This window comes from Rhipicephalus sanguineus, chromosome 1 (assembly GCF_013339695.2).
Source record: "Rhipicephalus sanguineus isolate Rsan-2018 chromosome 1, BIME_Rsan_1.4, whole genome shotgun sequence".
Classification (NCBI taxonomy): domain Eukaryota; kingdom Metazoa; phylum Arthropoda; class Arachnida; order Ixodida; family Ixodidae; genus Rhipicephalus; species Rhipicephalus sanguineus.
The window spans coordinates 313,067,896-313,089,808 of record NC_051176.1 but is presented as its reverse complement, the minus strand read 5'-3'; the positions used below and the strand labels follow the sequence as shown (position 1 = coordinate 313,089,808).

Here is a 21,913-nt window from a genome sequence, read left to right as displayed (position 1 = left end):
ATAACCGTTTTTTTCTGAGGTCCGCAATTACGCGGGCCTCTTCTTTCCGGCGTTCCGTGTCAGTGGAACATATCTTTTTGGCTCTCTGAAGTAATGTGGACACAACGGAGGCCTTGTGGGTGGAGGGATGGGACGAATCGTATTGAAGGTACCGGCCGGTGTGCGTCGGCTTCCTGTAAACGGAGAACTCCAAGTCACAGCCCCTTCTTGCCACCTGGACGTCGAGAAAGGGGAGGGTGCGGTCGCGTTCACACTCGACCGTGAACTGTATGGCTGGGTGAACGGAATTTAGGTGCAGTCTGAAGTTTTCAATTTCAGATGTCTTCACGACACAAAAGCAATCGTCCACGTAGCGAAGAAAGAGCTTGGGTCGCGGCGAGAAGGAGCCCAGTGCTTCCCTTTCTATATGTTCCATGGTCAGGTTTGCCATTGTGACGGAGATGGAGGCTCCCATTGCGGTTCCACTGTTTTGCCTGAAGATTGTTCCTTTGTAGGAAAAATACGTGCTGGACAGGCAGAATTCCAGTAGGCGGCAGAGTTCGTCAACAGTGAGTGGGGTCCTTTGACTCAAGCCATCGTCACTCTCAAGAGCAGCACGGGCACAGGATACAGATAAGGGTACCGGCACATTGGTGAACAAAGATACGACGTCGAACGAGACCAGGCTCTCGTCTTCGTCGATGCTCACCTCTGATGCTAGCTGCACGAAATGGCTGGAGTCGCGGACATGAGTTGGGGTATTCCGGGTGAGAGGGGCGATGATTCGGTGCAGGAAGCTTGAAAGGGCTCGGCATGGAGAGGAAGTGAAGTCGACGATCGGCCGGAGGGGGGCGCCAGGCTTGTGAATTTTGGGTAGTCCGTAGAAACCCGGTGCGGAGCCGTTGCGGCAGATTAGACTTAGGTAGAGTGCTTTTAATTGTGGGTGGTGCTTGAAAATTTCGGAGAGTAGCTTGTTTAGCTGAGTCTGAGTTTGCTTCGTCGGATCCTTTTTTAGCTGCGTATATGCGTCACCCTCTAAAAGGGCCGAAATCTTCCGGTCATAGTCCCGGCTGTCCAACACCACCGTTGAGTTGCCCTTGTCAGCGGGGAGGATGACAATGCTCTGATCTTGTCGGAGTTCCCGAAGGGCTTTGCTCTCTTCTGCGGTCAAGTTCTTTTTCCCTTGTGACGGCAATTTCGAAAGGATTCCAATTGATTTTAGTCTAATTTCTTCTCTGGCGCTTGGCCTCACACTCTGGACGGCTTCCTCTACAGCCGCGACGACTTTCGATAAACGGGGCGTCGTTGACACGTTATACCCGTGTCCCTTTGCCAGAACAGAAGTTTCCCGATTAGTGAGTGGGCGGGATGACAAATTGGTGACAAACCTGGGATTTGGGTTGCCTTGGGGCGAACCCCGGTCCAACAGGTGAGAAAGTTTCCTATCCTGCGCGGTCCGATGCCTGTCTGCAGACGACGCCGCCACGGAGTCCGCGAATGCATCGATCGGAGGCATCAATCCAGGGATGCGGTGCTGAAGTTTACGCTTGGCGAAGAACAGGTCTAATTCCTTTTTCCGTAGAGAGGCGTTGATTTCGTGCAGGCGGGCGTTGACCAGCCGTTGTTCTGCTCTCATGACGATTTCCATACCTTCGGGGTCGAGACAGGGCGTTTCAGGCGTAGGCTTTGAGGGACGACTTTCCTATCTTTGCAGGTGCGATTGAAGTCCAGATGAGTTTTGAAGACCGATATTCCCTCCTTGATGCGTATGTAGCGCTTGACTAGCTGCATGGTATCACGGCCGAAGTCCTGGCTGATTGAATTGAAGGTAAACATTAGACAGAAGTCTGTCTGGTTGGGTAAGTAAACTGAGATAACTGATATTTATTCTCCAACCAAAGTTACGAAGACACGTAAAAACCCGACGTTTCGGAACCAGCTCGGTTCCTTCCTCAGGGGGGACTGCGGCGGCTTGGCAGCGGCTTCTTTAAGGCACTCTCGCGGCGGTTAACGACCCCACTCATTACCGAGGAGCGTAGCCCATGCGCATACACCGGGGGGAGAGTTCCGAGTGAACGGTTGATATTTTGAGTGGTCCTCTGTATATGCCACGACTCCAGTAGTAACCTCCTCCTCCACTTGGTTTCACTTTCGAGGATGGCGGTTCCGTTGAAGTCTATTCTGTGGTCAAACGTCTCTGCGTGCTCGGCGACGGCGCTGCGTTCTTTGTTGAGTTTACGGACGTCGTTGACGTGTTGCCTAATCCGTTCGGGGAAGTTTTTGGTCTCGCCGATGTATGACGAGGGGCAGTCGGCACACGGTATTTTGTAAACGACGCCGGGCGCCCTGTCTTTTGTTGGTCGGTCTTTCGGGCGGGGAAGGAAGCGGCCCAGCGTGCATGAAGGCACGTGCGCGATGTGCACGCCTTCTTTCCTAAAAATCCGAGCCAACGCCTCGCTGGCTCCCTGGACGTATGGGACCGACACGCGTTTTGGAGAGCTGTTCGTCAATGCTGGCTGGGAGTCGCGTAACCTCTTTTTCTCTGCGCGGCGGGCGACGGATCGAATGAAATTTCTGGGATAACCGTTTTTTTCTGAGGTCCGCAATTACGCGGGCCTCTTCTTTCCGGCGTTCCGTGTCAGTGGAACATATCTTTTTGGCTCTCTGAAGTAATGTGGACACAACGGAGGCCTTGTGGGTGGAGGGATGGGACGAATCGTATTGAAGGTACCGGCCGGTGTGCGTCGGCTTCCTGTAAACGGAGAACTCCAAGTCACAGCCCCTTCTTGCCACCTGGACGTCGAGAAAGGGGAGGGTGCGGTCGCGTTCACACTCGACCGTGAACTGTATGGCTGGGTGAACGGAATTTAGGTGCAGTCTGAAGTTTTCAATTTCAGATGTCTTCACGACACAAAAGCAATCGTCCACGTAGCGAAGAAAGAGCTTGGGTCGCGGCGAGAAGGAGCCCAGTGCTTCCCTTTCTATATGTTCCATGGTCAGGTTTGCCATTGTGACGGAGATGGAGGCTCCCATTGCGGTTCCACTGTTTTGCCTGAAGATTGTTCCTTTGTAGGAAAAATACGTGCTGGACAGGCAGAATTCCAGTAGGCGGCAGAGTTCGTCAACAGTGAGTGGGGTCCTTTGACTCAAGCCATCGTCACTCTCAAGAGCAGCACGGGCACAGGATACAGATAAGGGTACCGGCACATTGGTGAACAAAGATACGACGTCGAACGAGACCAGGCTCTCGTCTTCGTCGATGCTCACCTCTGATGCTAGCTGCACGAAATGGCTGGAGTCGCGGACATGAGTTGGGGTATTCCGGGTGAGAGGGGCGATGATTCGGTGCAGGAAGCTTGAAAGGGCTCGGCATGGAGAGGAAGTGAAGTCGACGATCGGCCGGAGGGGGGCGCCAGGCTTGTGAATTTTGGGTAGTCCGTAGAAACCCGGTGCGGAGCCGTTGCGGCAGATTAGACTTAGGTAGAGTGCTTTTAATTGTGGGTGGTGCTTGAAAATTTCGGAGAGTAGCTTGTTTAGCTGAGTCTGAGTTTGCTTCGTCGGATCCTTTTTTAGCTGCGTATATGCGTCACCCTCTAAAAGGGCCGAAATCTTCCGGTCATAGTCCCGGCTGTGCAACACCACCGTTGAGTTGCCCTTGTCAGCGGGGAGGATGACAATGCTCTGATCTTGTCGGAGTTCCCGAAGGGCTTTGCTCTCTTCTGCGGTCAAGTTCTTTTTCCCTTGTGACGGCAATTTCGAAAGGATTCCAATTGATTTTAGTCTAATTTCTTCTCTGGCGCTTGGCCTCACACTCTGGACGGCTTCCTCTACAGCCGCGACGACTTTCGATAAACGGGGCGTCGTTGACACGTTATACCCGTGTCCCTTTGCCAGAACAGAAGTTTCCCGATTAGTGAGTGGGCGGGATGACAAATTGGTGACAAACCTGGGATTTGGGTTGCCTTGGGGCGAACCCCGGTCCAACAGGTGAGAAAGTTTCCTATCCTGCGCGGTCCGATGCCTGTCTGCAGACGACGCCGCCACGGAGTCCGCGAATGCGTCGATCGGAGGCATCAATCCAGGGATGCGGTGCTGAAGTTTACGCTTGGCGAAGAACAGGTCTAATTCCTTTTTCCGTAGAGAGGCGTTGATTTCGTGCAGGCGGGCGTTGACCAGCCGTTGTTCTGCTCTCATGACGATTTCCATACCTTCGGGGGTCGAGACAGGGCGTTTCAGGCGTAGGCTTTGAGGGACGACTTTCCTATCTTTGCAGGTGCGATTGAAGTCCAGATGAGTTTTGAAGACCGATATTCCCTCCTTGATGCGTATGTAGCGCTTGACTAGCTGCATGGTATCACGGCCGAAGTCCTGGCTGATTGAATTGAAGGTAAACATTAGACAGAAGTCTGTCTGGTTGGGTAAGTAAACTGAGATAACTGATATTTATTCTCCAACCAAAGTTACGAAGACACGTAAAAACCCGACGTTTCGGAACCAGCTCGGTTCCTTCCTCAGGGGGGACTGCGGCGGCTTGGCAGCGGCTTCTTTAAGGCACTCTCGCGGCGGTTAACGACCCCACTCATTACCGAGGAGCGTAGCCCATGCGCATACACCGGGGGGAGAGTTCCGAGTGAACGGTTGATATTTTGAGTGGTCCTCTGTATATGCCACGACTTCAGTAGTAACCTCCTCCTCCACTTGGTTTCACTTTCGAGGATGGCGGTTCCGTTGAAGTCTATTCTGTGGTCAAACGTCTCTGCGTGCTCGGCGACGGCGCTGCGTTCTTTGTTGAGTTTACGGACGTCGTTGACGTGTTGCCTAATCCGTTCGGGGAAGTTTTTGGTCTCGCCGATGTATGACGAGGGGCAGTCGGCACACGGTATTTTGTAAACGACGCCGGGCGCCCTGTCTTTTGTTGGTCGGTCTTTCGGGCGGGGAAGGAAGCGGCCCAGCGTGCATGAAGGCACGTGCGCGATGTGCACGCCTTCTTTCCTAAAAATCCGAGCCAACGCCTCGCTGGCTCCCTGGACGTATGGGACCGACACGCGTTTTGGAGAGCTGTTCGTCAATGCTGGCTGGGAGTCGCGTAACCTCTTTTTCTCTGCGCGGCGGGCGACGGATCGAATGAAATTTCTGGGATAACCGTTTTTTTCTGAGGTCCGCAATTACGCGGGCCTCTTCTTTCCGGCGTTCCGTGTCAGTGGAACATATCTTTTTGGCTCTCTGAAGTAATGTGGACACAACGGAGGCCTTGTGGGTGGAGGGATGGGACGAATCGTATTGAAGGTACCGGCCGGTGTGCGTCGGCTTCCTGTAAACGGAGAACTCCAAGTCACAGCCCCTTCTTGCCACCTGGACGTCGAGAAAGGGGAGGGTGCGGTCGCGTTCACACTCGACCGTGAACTGTATGGCTGGGTGAACGGAATTTAGGTGCAGTCTGAAGTTTTCAATTTCAGATGTCTGCACGACACAAAAGCAATCGTCCACGTAGCGAAGAAAGAGCTTGGGTCGCGGCGAGAAGGAGCCCAGTGCTTCCCTTTCTATATGTTCCATGGTCAGGTTTGCCATTGTGACGGAGATGGAGGCTCCCATTGCGGTTCCACTGTTTTGCCTGAAGATTGTTCCTTTGTAGGAAAAATACGTGCTGGACAGGCAGAATTCCAGTAGGCGGCAGAGTTCGTCAACAGTGAGTGGGGTCCTTTGACTCAAGCCATCGTCACCCTCAAGAGCAGCACGGGCACAGGATACAGATAAGGGTACCGGCACATTGGTGAACAAAGATACGACGTCGAACGAGACCAGGCTCTCGTCTTCGTCGATGCTCACCTCTGATGCTAGCTGCACGAAATGGCTGGAGTCGCGGACATGAGTTGGGGTATTCCGGGTGAGAGGGGCGATGATTCGGTGCAGGAAGCTTGAAAGGGCTCGGCATGGAGAGGAAGTGAAGTCGACGATCGGCCGGAGGGGGGCGCCAGGCTTGTGAATTTTGGGTAGTCCGTAGAAACCCGGTGCGGAGCCGTTGCGGCAGATTAGACTTAGGTAGAGTGCTTTTAATTGTGGGTGGTGCTTGAAAATTTCGGAGAGTAGCTTGTTTAGCTGAGTCTGAGTTTGCTTCGTCGGATCCTTTTTTAGCTGCGTATATGCGTCACCCTCTAAAAGGGCCGAAATCTTCCGGTCATAGTCCCGGCTGTCCAACACCACCGTTGAGTTGCCCTTGTCAGCGGGGAGGATGACAATGCTCTGATCTTGTCGGAGTTCCCGAAGGGCTTTGCTCTCTTCTGCGGTCAAGTTCTTTTTCCCTTGTGACGGCAATTTCGAAAGGATTCCAATTGATTTTAGTCTAATTTCTTCTCTGGCGCTTGGCCTCACACTCTGGACGGCTTCCTCTACAGCCGCGACGACTTTCGATAAACGGGGCGTCGTTGACACGTTATACCCGTGTCCCTTTGCCAGAACAGAAGTTTCCCGATTAGTGAGTGGGCGGGATGACAAATTGGTGACAAACCTGGGATTTGGGTTGCCTTGGGGCGAACCCCGGTCCAACAGGTGAGAAAGTTTCCTATCCTGCGCGGTCCGATGCCTGTCTGCAGACGACGCCGCCACGGAGTCCGCGAATGCGTCGATCGGAGGCATCAATCCAGGGATGCGGTGCTGAAGTTTACGCTTGGCGAAGATCAGGTCTAATTCCTTTTTCCGTAGAGAGGCGTTGATTTCGTGCAGGCGGGCGTTGACCAGCCGTTGTTCTGCTCTCATGACGATTTCCATACCTTCGGGGGTCGAGACAGGGCGTTTCAGGCGTAGGCTTTGAGGGACGACTTTCCTATCTTTGCAGGTGCGATTGAAGTCCAGATGAGTTTTGAAGACCGATATTCCCTCCTTGATGCGTATGTAGCGCTTGACTAGCTGCATGGTATCGCGGCCGAAGTCCTGGCTGATTGAATTGAAGGTAAACATTAGACAGAAGTCTGTCTGGTTGGGTAAGTAAACTGAGATAACTGATATTTATTCTCCAACCAAAGTTACGAAGACACGTAAAAACCCGACGTTTCGGAACCAGCTCGGTTCCTTCCTCAGGGGGGACTGCGGCGGCTTGGCAGCGGCTTCTTTAAGGCACTCTCGCGGCGGTTAACGACCCCACTCATTACCGAGGAGCGTAGCCCATGCGCATACACCGGGGGGAGAGTTCCGAGTGAACGGTTGATATTTTGAGTGGTCCTCTGTATCTGTGGTCAAACGTCTCTGCGTGCTCGGCGACGGCGCTGCGTTCTTTGTTGAGTTTACGGACGTCGTTGACGTGTTGCCTAATCCGTTCGGGGAAGTTTTTGGTCTCGCCGATGTATGACGAGGGGCAGTCGGCACACGGTATTTTGTAAACGACGCCGGGCGCCCTGTCTTTTGTTGGTCGGTCTTTCGGGCGGGGAAGGAAGCGGCCCAGCGTGCATGAAGGCACGTGCGCGATGTGCACGCCTTCTTTCCTAAAAATTCGAGCCAACGCCTCGCTGGCTCCCTGGACGTATGGGACCGACACGCGTTTTGGAGAGCTGTTCGTCAATGCTGGCTGGGAGTCGCGTAACCTCTTTTTCTCTGCGCGGCGGGCGACGGATCGAATGAAATTTCTGGGATAACCGTTTTTTCTGAGGTCCGCAATTACGCGGGCCTCTTCTTTCCGGCGTTCCGTGTCAGTGGAACATATCTTTTTGGCTCTCTGAAGTAATGTGGACACAACGGAGGCCTTGTGGGTGGAGGGATGGGACGAATCGTATTGAAGGTACCGGCCGGTGTGCGTCGGCTTCCTGTAAACGGAGAACTCCAAGTCACAGCCCCTTCTTGCCACCTGGACGTCGAGAAAGGGGAGGGTGCGGTCGCGTTCACACTCGACCGTGAACTGTATGGCTGGGTGAACGGAATTTAGGTGCAGTCTGAAGTTTTCAATTTCAGATGTCTTCACGACACAAAAGCAATCGTCCACGTAGCGAAGAAAGAGCTTGGGTCGCGGAAACATTAGACAGAAGTCTGTCTGGTTGGGTAAGTAAACTGAGATAACTGATATTTATTCTCCAACCAAAGTTACGAAGACACGTAAAAACCCGACGTTTCGGAACCAGCTCGGTTCCTTCCTCAGGGGGGACTGCGGCGGCTTGGCAGCGGCTTCTTTAAGGCACTCTCGCGGCGGTTAACGACCCCACTCATTACCGAGGAGCGTAGCCCATGCGCATACACCGGGGGGAGAGTTCCGAGTGAACGGTTGATATTTTGAGTGGTCCTCTGTATGTGTGGTCAAACGTCTCTGCGTGCTCGGCGACGGCGCTGCGTTCTTTGTTGAGTTTACGGACGTCGTTGACGTGTTGCCTAATCCGTTCGGGGAAGTTTTTGGTCTCGCCGATGTATGACGAGGGGCAGTCGGCACACGGTATTTTGTAAACGACGCCGGGCGCCCTGTCTTTTGTTGGTCGGTCTTTCGGGCGGGGAAGGAAGCGGCCCAGCGTGCATGAAGGCACGTGCGCGATGTGCACGCCTTCTTTCCTAAAAATCCGAGCCAACGCCTCGCTGTGTGCCGTGTGCCGACTGCCCCTCGTCATACATCGGCGAGACCAAAAACTTCCCCGAACGGATTAGGCAACACGTCAACGACGTCCGTAAACTCAACAAAGAACGCAGCGCCGTCGCCGAGCACGCAGAGACGTTTGACCACAGAATAGACTTCAACGGAACCGCCATCCTCGAAAGTGAAACCAAGTGGAGGAGGAGGTTACTACTGGAGTCGTGGCATATACAGAGGACCACTCAAAATATCAACCGTTCACTCGGAACTCTCCCCCCGGTGTATGCGCATGGGCTACGCTCCTCGGTAATGAGTGGGGTCGTTAACCGCCGCGAGAGTGCCTTAAAAAAGCCGCTGCCAAGCCGCCGCAGTCCCCCCTGAGGAAGGAACCGAGCTGGTTCCGAAACGTCGGGTTTTTACGTGTCTTCGTAACTTTGGTTGGAGAATAAATATCAGTTATCTCACAAAATAACCTACACGTTATCAAGCAGAATCTTGGAAAGTGGCCACCAGAATCGAGATCACGCCGCACACGAGTGACACCTACCAGGTTAAGAATAGGACACACACACAGCACACACGCGTATCTTCTGTCCGGTAGTGATCCACCCAGGTGTGAGAGATATGGCGAACCACTTACCGTGCTTCACATTCTAATCCAGTGCAAAGAATTAGACGCCAGGAGAAACGCCAGCGCACCATGAGCGTGGCACCTAAGTTTTGCTGTGCATGACATGCTTGTCGTGTTTTTGATATTACCACCTGTTATTTGTGTTCGTCACACAGTCACGTCGCGCGATACCAATTTTGGTGTATATCAAGCTAGCGAAACGGCCGCGAGCGCACCATGAGCGTGGATTGTAGATCATGCTGTACATGACAAGCGTGTCATGATTTGCACGTTAGGACCTGTCACTTATGTTCGCCATGCACTCTTGTCACACCATACTAATTTTGGTATATATCAAATTAACGAAACGACCGCTAGAGCACCAAGACAATGGCATGTAAATCATGTCGTTCATGACATGGATGTCACGATTTTCATGTTATGACCTGTCAGTTACGTTCGTAATAAAGTCATGCTACGCCATACCAATTTTGGTGTACATCCTATTAACGAAACGGCCAGGAGAGCACAAAGTCGTAGGCGGCTAGACAGACAGACAGACAGACAGACAGACAGACAGACAGATAGACAGATAGATAGATAGATAGATAGATAGATAGATAGATAGATAGATAGATAGATAGATAGATAGATAGATAGATAGATAGATAGATAGATACGCATAAAGTCGCAGAAGTTCGCTAAGAAATGCTTTGCATTTAAAAACACCGCCGAAGGACTCCGTACATATGGTTCACCAGCGAGGCTGAAGCGTGCGGCCTCTCAATTATTGGTATCGTTTGAACGGCGAAATCCACCGGTCTTTGAGGATGTTGAAGATGACGTCGAAGAGCTTGTTGACGCATATCGCACACGCACCAGAATCATTGTTTCAAAGTTCGACGCGTTCGAGGAACGCCATCTCCTGCACAAACCAGCGTTGCGTCTCGTCGCCGTGTTTATTCATTGCGAGGGTCTCGTTCTGGCAGACGGAACGTCTTAAGGTAGTATACGAGGGATTATTAGATGCGAAATATCTTAAGGCAGAGCTCAATCCGGTGGTGGTGGTGGCGGTGGTGGTGTGCGGCGTGACCACCCTTACTGCGCATGCGCATACCCTCTCCACACACCTCCTCTCCACTCCCCCTCACCATTCTCCCTGTCCTCTACCCCTTTCCCCTCTCCACTCACTAAAGCTTGTGAAAGGTCGCAGTGCCTCATCGAGGGCGAGGCGGTGTACGACGCAGGCCACGTTGTTGAATGCGCGGTCGAGGCTGTCAACGGAGATCGCGTCACTGTCGCAGCTCTCGTCCTGCAAAACAGTGCGCAAGTGCCGCCTTGTTGCACACCCCCCTGACGATGCCCATGATCGCAGTTTGTCCCGTAATGTTGGTTCAGTGAAAACGGTATTACGTCGTAGTTCACATTATTAATACCTCACAGGGCCGTCGCATGGGTATTAGAATATAACAAATAGTTAATCGTTGATTATACCACGCACAGGGCCACAGCGATTAACGTGGCAAAGGCAAGCTGGGTCCACTTCCACGCCACGCAGCCTAACGGAAAGTTTAAATAGCTCCGCTTTTTAAAAAAAGGTGCCTGTACTGCCTCAGGTGAAAACTTCTAGAGAATGTGCACTAAACATCGGCAACAGGTTTCGCTTATAAATTTATGATAAGCGATCCGCTAGGCGCGCGCTTGCCTTCATAAGTAAAATACGTATGTACACCATCCAAATGCAGCCGTAGTCTCAGATATCCTGCGCCGCTCAGCTGAGCTCACGAGGCGCGCTTACGTGCGAGGCGATTCGGAGGCCGCGTCGTCGGCTCTTTGTCCAGGGGCCTTCGCGGCAAGTTGTGGGACGGCACTGCACCTGGTGTAAGACGCCTATGCTTATAGCCTATGCACAATAAATGGCTTAAGTATTGGCGAGGTGCTTAAACACGGTCACAAGCTTACCTAAGGGTGGCGCGTACGGTGGGTAGCAGAAGTCACTGTCCGCGAAGTTCTTGCTACACACGGTCGGTGAAGGCGTGGGGTGCATTCCCATTCTGAGCTTGACGATCCACTCCTTCTTCAGCTTCGGGTCCTTAGGGTAGTTATGAAAGCTAACGCCTTTTTCACGAGCGGACGAACTACACTGAGGCACAGAGCAGTACTTCACCATTGCGCAGCACTCGCTGCGGAGACAAGCGGCCGCAGTTCTAAGAAACAAAGAGCTGTAGCTCAGAAGCAGTCCCAGGGTTCTTCGAACAGCGTCAGTAGCCACAATACGCAAGATAACCAATTGAACTGCTTTTTTGTTGAGATTTACCACAACGGTGGTTTCAACACGGCGCTGGGCCTACGTAGCAGACGAAAGCGCTCGAATCCCCGCTTTGACGTCATACAGGCGCCGTTCGCAGCGCCGCCATCGGTCGCACACCAGGCCAATACTCTGCGGCGGCTGCCTGCAGTTCACGAAAGCACGCCCGCTTTTGGCGTCATCCATTGGCAAATAAAATAACTAGTCATGGCTGGTCACGGCCGGGCGAGACCACACGCGCGCCCTCGTGCAGTCTAGCCCGGCCGTGGGCTGGTGGACCAGTGCTGCTAGATTGTGCTGCCTCTCGTGAAACGTACGGGCATCGTCTGCTGCCAACAAATCGAGTTTGGTGCGCCAGCACGGCGCAAGTTGCAGGCATCGCCCGTTGCACGAGCGAAGGGGCAGCACAATCTAGCAGCACTTGTCCACCAGCCATGACCAGTTATTTTACTTGCCATTAGATAACGCCAAAAGCGGGCGTGCTTTCGTGAGCTGTCGGTGGACGGAGCTGCAGGCAGCCACCGCAGAGCATAAGCCACGCGCTCGCGTGTTCTCTTTCATAAACGAGGAGAGTGTACATCAAGTAATGCGGCACTCAGTTCCATAAGGCTACTGGGCAACCTTGTAGTGTCTGTATAATTCGCGAGAGAAAATTGCGCAGGCGCATGCGTGTCAGCCATCTATCGCTCTCTAGGACAATTCCTGGCAAATGGCTCGCACGGGTTTTGGCCCGTAACTTGCATGTTTTGTGCCTTTTCGCTATTTGATTTTCCCCAACCACATATATGATCTTTTAATAATGAAGTCGATAGTCTGCGCTTGTTTTCCCAATAAACGTGGTTTCTCTTGAACTCACTAATCGTGTCATATTACCACTTATTACAAACGATGAGTGAAAAAGATTGCCTAGCGATTGGTGTAATCCTGCGCTAAATGCAGCTCCCCGACTGTGAAACCTAAGGAAGCACGGGCACCCAGTGATTCTCATCCGTTCGTAGAGTTGCTCCGTTTACAAAACCGCCGATGGCGTCAGTGTTTGAGGTAAGCATGTACAGCCGCCCAAATCTTTAGCTATCCTGCGCGAGCGCCGACTTTTTTGTGCGTCAGCGCCGTACGACGGAGCCAAGTTGCAAACAGGGCAAGAGTAAGCGCATGCCCATGAAGCGCGCTCAGCTGGGTCCATCGTCTGCTTGGCCGTTCCTTCGTGAGAACGTCGCCCCGCATTAACTCACTTCAGACGGACAGACAGCCCATCTTGCCCGTATCTTATGTTCCGATGATCAGCAAGCAACCGAGAAAATGAAATCCGCGGATACGTCACACGCCCCCGCGCATGAGATAAGCTGACAAATGTGGATCGTTCATTTGTTATCTGGCGACGCAAATGCCTTTTTTTTTCACCTGTAGGAGATGCCGTTTCTACACCACGGGCGCTTCATAGTTTAGCGCTGCCGCGACGCTTTAAGGCCGATTTGAATCATCGCATTAGTGCTGCTGTTCTACAGGCCGTGCTAACGATAGTATGCAACACTTGTCCAGAATGCCACCCCGTATACCTCCAGCGAAAAGATTCCGAATTATAGAAATGTCACTGGGCGGCCATCGCAGAAGGAAATGCGAGCCTATCATGCGAGCCTACCGAGATGAAGGACGAATGAAAGATGCTCCTCGCTACGTCACTAGAAAAACAAACGAAGAAGAAGACCTGCAGATTATCGCCTGTGTAAGTGACAAACCCTTCATAACAGCGAGTGAGATAAAGTCTGCCCTCGGCCTTAGTGTGTCCGACGAACTAATTAGGCAACGGCTGAGAGGGGCGGGGATTAGAGACAGGACGGCTGGACAGAAGCCCCTGCTTTCCGAGAGTGCCAAAGCAAAGAGGCTCGCCTTCGCACAGGAGCATCTCAAATGGACAGTTGACGATTGGCAAAACGTCGTGTTTACCGATGAAAGTAGCTTCTGTACTCAGTGGGACCAGAAACAAAAAGTATACCGGCCAGTCGGTAAAAGGTTTTACTTGCTTTCTTATATAACATACCATTAGATTGGTTACCGACCGTCATTAATTTGAGTTACATTCATTTCTTTAAGGTGTGATCCCAATTACGTCCAGGCCGTCAAAGGCAGTGGAAGGCAATCTGTGAACGTCTGGGGTGCTATTACGAAAGACGGTCTTGGTCCTCTCTACCGCATCGTGGGTCATCTATGCTCCGAAGATTACATGACAATCATTGACCATCAGCTCCTTCCTCACGTGCTGGACGGACCATACAGTGATGGACATTTTCTGCTGCAGCAGGACCTTTCCCCAATCCACACGGCACGCCCAGTGACAAAGCATCTCGAAAACCTAGGCGTGATGACACTAAATAGGCCGCCCAAGGGAACGGACATGAATGTTATAGAAAATGTGTGGGGAATTTCGAAGCACAACTTGTCGAAAATGGGCCTCCACACAGCAATTCCTGATGAGTTGTGGCAGGCCATCAAGAGTGAGTTGGAGAAGCTCAAGGCCGACAGCGACCTCGTGCCGACGCTCTATGACTCCCTTCCACGTCGTATGTCTGCCGTAGTGGAACTTTGCGGTGACTTCACCCACTACTGAATGGCCTGCAAGCACCGCATTGGTGCACACCTTCAACTTTATTTTTTTAGTGTATCAGCAAGTGTGCTACACATCATAAAATGCTTTACGAATGCATTATGTTCTGTTTTATTCAGATGCAACGAAATTGCTCTATGATTTATGACGGTAACGAAGATTATTCCTTATGAGTCTGAGAATTCGTGCGTGAATCAGGCCAAGTTTTTTTAGCAGCTTCCCTTAGCTATGGAATTTCGATATGTCTGAAGCATTGAAGCACGTCTGGCGTGGATATCGGCCCTCTTACAAGGAAAAAAAAAGCGTTTGCGTCGCTAGATAACAAATGAACGATCCACATTTGTCAGCTTATCTCATGCGCGGGGGGGGGGGGGTGACGTATCCGTGAGTTCATGCGGGGCGACGTTCTCACGAAGGAACGGCCAAGCAGACGATGGACCCAGCTGAGCGCGCTTCATGGGCATGCGCTTACTCTCGCCCTGTTTGCAACTTGGCTCCGTCGTACGGCGCTGACGCACAAAAAAGTCGGCGCTCGCGCAGAGGGGCGATCGGAGATCTGTTCGTTCCGCTTGTTCGTTCTCCTGGGGGAGAACAAGCGCGCTGATTGGCTGAAGACGGACAACTCACGCCATTCTAAGGGGCGTGGCCATTTCTTTTTTTTTCCTTGATGTTTTCTTTTTTGGTGACGTCATGCCGCGTCATAACGAGCATGTCGTCTGCTAAAAGTGAACGGAGAGCGAGCCCGTTCACTCGCGTTCTCTCGAGCGAACAATGGCGTCGCACGGCATGTATTTCGAGTGATGCGGCGGTTGCGGCTGCCGCAACAGCTGATTTTGAGAAAATGGCGCTTGCAACGGTGCTTCCTTGCTACGTTGGCGTTTCTCGAAGCAGATGCAGAATGGTAGGAGGTGCGAAATGCGTTTGAAGAGATGAGCGAGTGTGAATTCCGGCGTCGCTTTCGTTTCTCGAAACGTGCTGTACCTTGGTTGTGCGACGATCTCGGCCCCGTCATCGGGTGCCAACGAACCAGTGGGATATAAACAGAACGGAAGGCGTTGTGCGCGCTGAGATTTTTGCGATCGGATGCTTCCAGCGAGCTGTCGGCTGCGAAGAATTCAGCGGCCTGTCGCAGTCGTCCGTCAGGAACACGCCATTACTGTCGTTCGCGGGCAAAAACGGTGGGTGGCCTTTTCCGGAGACCACAGATGCGAAGAGCGAACAAAGGCGGCGTTCGCGCGGCTCGGGCAGATTCCCGTTGTGGTCGGGTGCGTGGATGGTACGCTCATCGCAATCCCGAAGCCCCATGGCCTGAGCTCCGCGGACACGACGCATTACATGTCGGGGAAGGGACTCTACGCATTCAACACCACGATCGTGAGTATTATTCATGCATTGTATGCGTAGCGAATTGTTTCATTTATATCGCTTAAACTTTCCGCTTTACTGAGGCTGTTGCAACTGAGTATAAGTGGGAGCGGTATTTTCGATCTATCCAGAACGGGAATTGGTTCGTTTCAGGGCACTTCGCTTAGGATAAGCGATGAAATCATGTGACGCGGAGTACACTTTGGTTCAGCGGCCTGCACAGTGCATAATATTACCGTTGCTCGTTCGCCATGTGTACCCGAAGCTTGATTCTCGATTTGTATTTGTTGAGATTAGCGCTCCCAGAATGTGCCGTAGTATGTCCTTATTGTTCATTGTCGTGATGGACGTTACATGGATCAATACATGGATGGATGAATAAACTTTATTTCGGTCCCTCGGAACGCGCCCTAGCATGTACATTAAATACGCATTGTTTCATAAGCCTTTTTTCAGTCGAAGTCTTTCGTGTTGTAGATATTTTGTGATACATTGCCTTAAACATACAGCAGTAATTTGGTTAAAAGGCTTTGGTGGCTGAAAGATGGGTTGTTCCAAGCAGTAAACATGCAGACTACCCTTTGACACTGCATTGTCCTCGTGTTAGAACTTATGGTACAAGTCCTACCCTGTCGATGATTTGTCCATAGCTATGTTTCAACAGTCAGTAACAGTGAAGACAGATGTAGTTACATTAACATAATACCCAACATTGTACCCAAGGTCATTTATGGGTACAATTTTGACTGAATTGAATTCTGCAGACATGTGATGCCGACCTCTGGATGTCAGTCCATGTTTCCTGGGGTCATGTCATGAATAGTGGGTATGGCGGGGGAGCCCTCTCCGTCAGCACCTGGAAGCAAAACTTCGGCTTGCTTGGTAAGTGCTGTCAATGCTTGCCACATTCAAGACGTTATCACTACAGCTGTCATGCCGACCTCGTGCAGGAGACTCCAGCTATACATTAGAACTGTGGTTCCTGACACCAGTGCCCGGACGACCAGCTCGTGCCACCCCTGATAACCACTACAACAAGGCCCACACCGCCATGCGCAATGTTGTGGAGTGGTGCATCGCTGTAAGCTTGTGCACAGCTGCTCAAGCACCATTGCTGCTTGTGCAGCTCTGCACGACATTGCGTTGGCGGCACATGAGCCTGTTCTCGAAGGAAACGATGACGACACCGACGATGCTGACTGCTGCCAGCAGCAGCTGAGCTACCACCACCACCACCACCACAACGGGAGCCAGCAGCAGCGCAACCGTGTAGTGAACCTGTTTCGAGAACTACAGGGCCTGCATGCTTGAGCACCTGCGCAGAGTACGCCGCCGCCTGCAACGACCTCGGCAGCATTGCGTGGTGCGTGTTTGTCTTTGTTCATTGTGTTTGTCACTGTGTTTTTTTTTACTACACTTCAAATGTTTGCTACACATATCAACGAAACAGCGTTCTCCTATCAATGAATAACCCCCTTGAATAGGTTGGCAAAAAATGTGAAGCTCACCCTGACTCACTCGTGAAATATATTTTGCTCTTGGGGCTCACTCAAACTCAGACTCACCAAAATTTTCCTCAAGCGGATTCACTCGGACTCGGGCTCACTAAAATGTTTTCACCCGGACTCGAACTCACCAAAGTATTACTCACCTGGACTCACAGCTCGATCTGAATCTGAGTGAGTCGACTCATGAGTGATTTTGCCGACCTATGCCCCCTTGTCACACAACGCCATGCTGATGAAATGCTTCGACCAGGTTGTAAAATATGGCGCTTCACACTAAGCACAAGTGAGAGCTCAACTGTGAATGGCACATGGTGCCATTCACAGCCAAAGTGGTAACCGGAAAAGGCTGTTTGAATCAGGACAGCAAGATGCGGTAGCTTTAGTGCAACAAGAATCGTGCTTGTAAATGAAGTGAACAACAAGGGTGGTGTCAGAATTGAAATTTTATTACAAGTATCACGAGCAATGCACATAAAAAGCAAAATAAATAAATATCCTTTAAATTTAATGCCAAGGAAAAGAATATAAAAGTAGCTTCCTTTTATAATATACAAATGGAGTTATTACAAAGTGCCTGCTGCTCCTCTGCAACAACACACGCGTCTCGCAGCACGAAAGTCATTGTATTACATGAAAACAAGGCACAGTCGAACCGGTATTAATTGAACTCGCTAAAAAATGCAAGTTGTTGGTTGCTGATATGTCTTCCTCTATTATTGATTTCTGTTTGTACCCAATCCTGTTATCTAAACACTTCTAAGCAACAGAACACGTATTCGTCAACTATTCTTTGGTCTTGCAATATTTCAAAATTGTTGTGCAACCTAGACCTTTCACAAACGCTTTTCTTTTTTTCTAGGATGTGTAAAAATCGATAGAAAACGTACAGTGTGCCACAATATTCTACACGTATACACTATAAACATAAGGATACACTACAGTGCACTATGTGCATATACTACAAAATCGCTCAATGCATGACTTTGTATAATAAGATTTTAAAAAATGACATGGCAAAACATGATTTATAAATGAAACCACACTGTGCTATGCACATGTACTACAAAACTGCTGAATGCATCACCTCGCACGATGAGATTAAAAAGAAATGACATCGCAGGACACGATTTACCATTGATCTACACTTTACTATGTACAATGAAACAGCACATCAGTGCTTCTGATATGCAGAAAAAGAAAATTAACTGAAAGAAAATTGCAGGGCACCATTGAAGCAAACCAGCGTATCATAGCTCGTGATGTGAACAAAAATAAATCTACATATATGTACAACTAGTCTTTACAAATCACTGTGCAGGTGCCTTCCGCTGCAATGAGGGCCCGGGCGAGGGTACCAACGCCTTGCAATTTGTGGACCGCGTCACCGAGAAGTTGAACCTGACGCAGCTTTCCAATGATGCCTGGCCCTGCCGCCTGGTGTTTGCGGCTAGTAACTCCAGCGCCTCGGCCTGCCGGTTGCCCCCATCTCGCAGCTGCGGCATGAGCTGGAAACCAAGAAATGTGTTGCCATTATCATCTATAAATTTCCTGCTACCGACTCTTCGCTGGAAGCTTCTGTTCGTGAAGAGCTTCAGTGTGTGCAACAATTTCCTCTCTGTTGAAAATCCACTGACCCAACGGCATCCATGAATGGTGCTTGGTTCACCGCACAACCAACGCACTTCGTTTGGACAGACCAAAGCGGTGCCGGAATTCATTTTCGCTCATCTCATCAAACGCATCTCACGCCTCTGACCACCTCTGCATGAGAAGCAACCAAACAGCCCTTTTCAGGGCTACACAATCGTTTGCCCGGCTTTACGCGATGACTGACACAATCTCCTTCCGAAACCCTAGCTGCTGCAGTATGCAAAACATACAGCAAGCAGGTGTAACACAGGTGCAAACATGTGCATTTGTGTATGATGGCTATGTGAAAAAGTTATATAACGAGCTTGCTTTTTGAACAGTATATTTAGCAATAGCACATTTTCAGTTTCACTTTTGAAGCAATTGACAAAATAGAGAAACATTTCAAGATGTTGAACATTTTTGCAATGCTACCTTTTTGCTACATCTGCAAGGCAGGACACCTGTTTATTCCATCTGACAGTTATGCATACAACTAGCTCCTGCAACCGTTTGCCAAATTTTTTTTGTGCAGCCTTTTGTCTTTATGCCCACAGATGTCATCTCTTCACAAACATATGCCTGCACGCATGAGCATCACCTGTGAGCATGTAACACCATCTACAGTTAATCAAAAACATCAGCGAAACTTACGAGTTGGGGCACGGGAAAGATCCTGGGCCACATCCTCTTCAGCCACACCAGTAGCAGCTGGAGCAGGGCTCACCTGTTATAGTAAGAAGTTTCTTGATTGACACACTGAGTGCAATAAGAAGTATGGAGTGGAAGTGGACAATAGCAATGTTTTTTTAGAATGTTTCAACAGCGGCATGCTATGACACACAGACTTCGGAGAGAGGGATGGAGGGAGGCAAGCCTACTGGCTACGCACCTCACTCGACTCGAGGGTCTGAGAAATGGGTTGGAACACGTAGGGTGCTCTAGTGACCTTCGAAATATAGTTCGCGGCTGTTCTTTCGTCATCACCGCAAATGTGGCTGTTTCGCATTCTGTTCTGGGCGGCGCAACGTGTTAGCACCTCAGCTAACGCGGCGGCCGGGTGATCCACTCGATATTGTTTGAAAAAGTAAAACTAACAGCGCGTAATGGCTCGAAGCAAACGAGCCCACTTGTTCGCAGCATACAAGTAACAATGATATTCTAAGCCAGTGCTTACCGATTCAGACCACCCGAACTATGGGCCTCGCACACTCGTCCCTGTCAAGCACGACGCGGCCGCGGTAATCCGAAATCTGGCCGCCTCGGGTGCTGCTGTAAAGCACAAGCGGGACGTGTAAGATGACCGACCACAATACAATTGTGCTCGCACTCACCTCTGCTGCCCTCGGAGTTTGGCAAGACCCTGCTGCGAATAGTAGCGCTCATTCCTCCATCGGGCCTGCCACTGGGCCCTGGTGTTACGCGCAGGGACTTCTTCGTTCAAAAGCGCTACTAGCTCCTGCCACATGTCGTCCCGGTCCTCCCTCGTGAACGACGGCTCCAGCGGGCACGACAGCCTCGCGATCTGTGGGTGCTCTTTCACAAAAGCCAGCAGAAGCTCCTTTTGACGATCCGACACCCGAGAAGCAACGCAGACGTTGCGATCGGACGACATTTTGAAACTACGTCAGCCGCTACTTTTCTCTTTTTTTTTTTTTCGCGTGCGCGACACCATCTAGCGACGACGTCAAAAAAAACTAAGATTATTAAATATCATCACTCAAAGCTGTTGCTGTTTGAAAGAGTGTTTGAGCTTGAGAAGCAATAACAATAATTTTCTGTAAATAATTATATTTATTAAAAGGCGAGAAACGCTTCACGGTCCCTGTGCTGACGTCACAGGATGCGCGTCTACTTCCGGAAAGCTGTCCGCTTCACGATTGGCTGTTCTCTTCCTCTCGGCGGTTCTAGGCGGGAGAGCTGCGCCTCCTCTCACTTCTGTGACGTAGGCACCGCAGAACGAACGCGGAACGAGCAGATCTCCGATCGCCCCTCAGGATAGCTAAAGACTTGGGCGGCTGTACGGTTGCCCCTGTCACGAGTGGAATCTTGCTGCTAGGAAGGTTCCCGAGCTCGGTGTGCGACATGCGCGCTACTTTTTGCTGCGCTTTATCGAGTTCCGGCTTGTTACGGCATTTGAGACACGCGTCGTGTGCAGCGAGTTCCATCGGCTTGTTTCCCTCTTCGGATGTAGGCTGAGTTCAAGGTGGTGGCACACTCTCGCGCGGCTCGGGTGTCAGCCGCGTGTTGTCGAAGCGATTTTAGGTTTATTATTGCGATTACTTCTTGGCAATTTCTGTTAATTACATTATATTACACCTTGATCGTTTATTTTAACGAAGTGCATTGCTAGCGTTGTTTTAGGTCTGATTGAGCACTTGATTGCGAGCGTGATCAGGCCACATGAGATCTACGGACGAGAAGCCTCAAGTGCGACGAACTTAAATTGCGACTACCCTTCTGAATGAGTTTACTGAGTGCGAAGCAGGCGTTTTAGCTTTTCACGACTCTTCCATAGGATTAGGCTCACACATGGATACTGTGTGGAATCCTGTACAGATAATGAGGCCCTCTAACAGTTTTGAAACACCCTTTTTTTATATTTGTGAGTTGTGTCGGCTGATGGCTGGGTATACTTTTAGCATAGTTGAAAGCGCTGGCGGCAATTCATATAAAATGTAACCACGTAGTGACGTTGCTGCCGACCATATTAGCGCGTAGTGGCGCTTACCGGAACTACTGCGGATGGAAGTAAGGGCGAAGAGAGCCAGCCGAAAATTCGATAAATGTAACGTTAGGCAGCAAAAATAACGTTATCGTTGGGTTTTGTTTTTCTTGTGCTTTTTCACTGTTATAAAAAGGTTCGTTATCATGGCGCTGAAGTTTCTAACTGCTATAACAAGTTTATTTTGCATGTTTACAACGGTTAGGGAGCTAAAGAAGGATCATTCGTGGTTCGAACGCCTCAGCTCGGCCGCGCAGTCCCCCGAGCCGGCCACTCTCTCTGTCTTCTTGTTAGTGGTGCCTTCCGGTTCAGCAAGGGGCAGCCTAGTCATAATCTCCTTCAGAGAGAGGTGTCCGAGTCACGCGTAGGGGGACATCAGGTGTCGGTCAGAGGCACCGCGACGATTCGGGCGCAAGAGACTGACATTAGCATTCTACCCGCCGATCGAGCATAGCTCATTGACCTCTTGCCTTTAACGGGTCGACGAGTTGAACAGGTAGTTGTACGTTGGTTACTCCTGGCAGGCGTATCACGCATGCACAGTTGCGTCCATTGTGCCCCGGAACAACCTCAATAATTCGGCCAACCTTCCACTTTTGTCGTGGGCGAAAGTCGTCATGTAGCAATTAACACTTGGTCGCTGAC

The 21,913-nt window shown here is 50.8% G+C and overlaps 1 protein-coding gene and 2 long non-coding RNA genes across 4 annotated transcripts in view; 2 read left to right on the top strand and 1 right to left on the bottom strand.

Moving 5' to 3' along the window:
• Positions 1–21,913, top strand: part of LOC125756919 (uncharacterized) — a 496,701-nt gene that overhangs the window by 256,554 nt on the left and 218,234 nt on the right. The gene's annotated exons all lie outside the window — the stretch shown is intronic.
• Positions 1–21,913, top strand: part of LOC119383530 (atrial natriuretic peptide-converting enzyme) — a 283,080-nt gene that overhangs the window by 229,175 nt on the left and 31,992 nt on the right. The window lies entirely within an intron of this gene.
• LOC125756920 (uncharacterized) lies at positions 18,311–20,120 on the bottom strand. 2 transcript variants are annotated; one of them, XR_007414877.1, is made up of 4 exons: positions 19,878–20,120; positions 19,721–19,815; positions 19,198–19,270; positions 18,311–18,419 (listed from the first exon to the last, which is right to left on the bottom strand). It is a non-coding gene; the product is annotated as an uncharacterized LOC125756920 (long non-coding RNA). The 2 variants fall into 2 exon arrangements; XR_007414876.1 differs by having other exon boundaries at positions 19,721–20,120.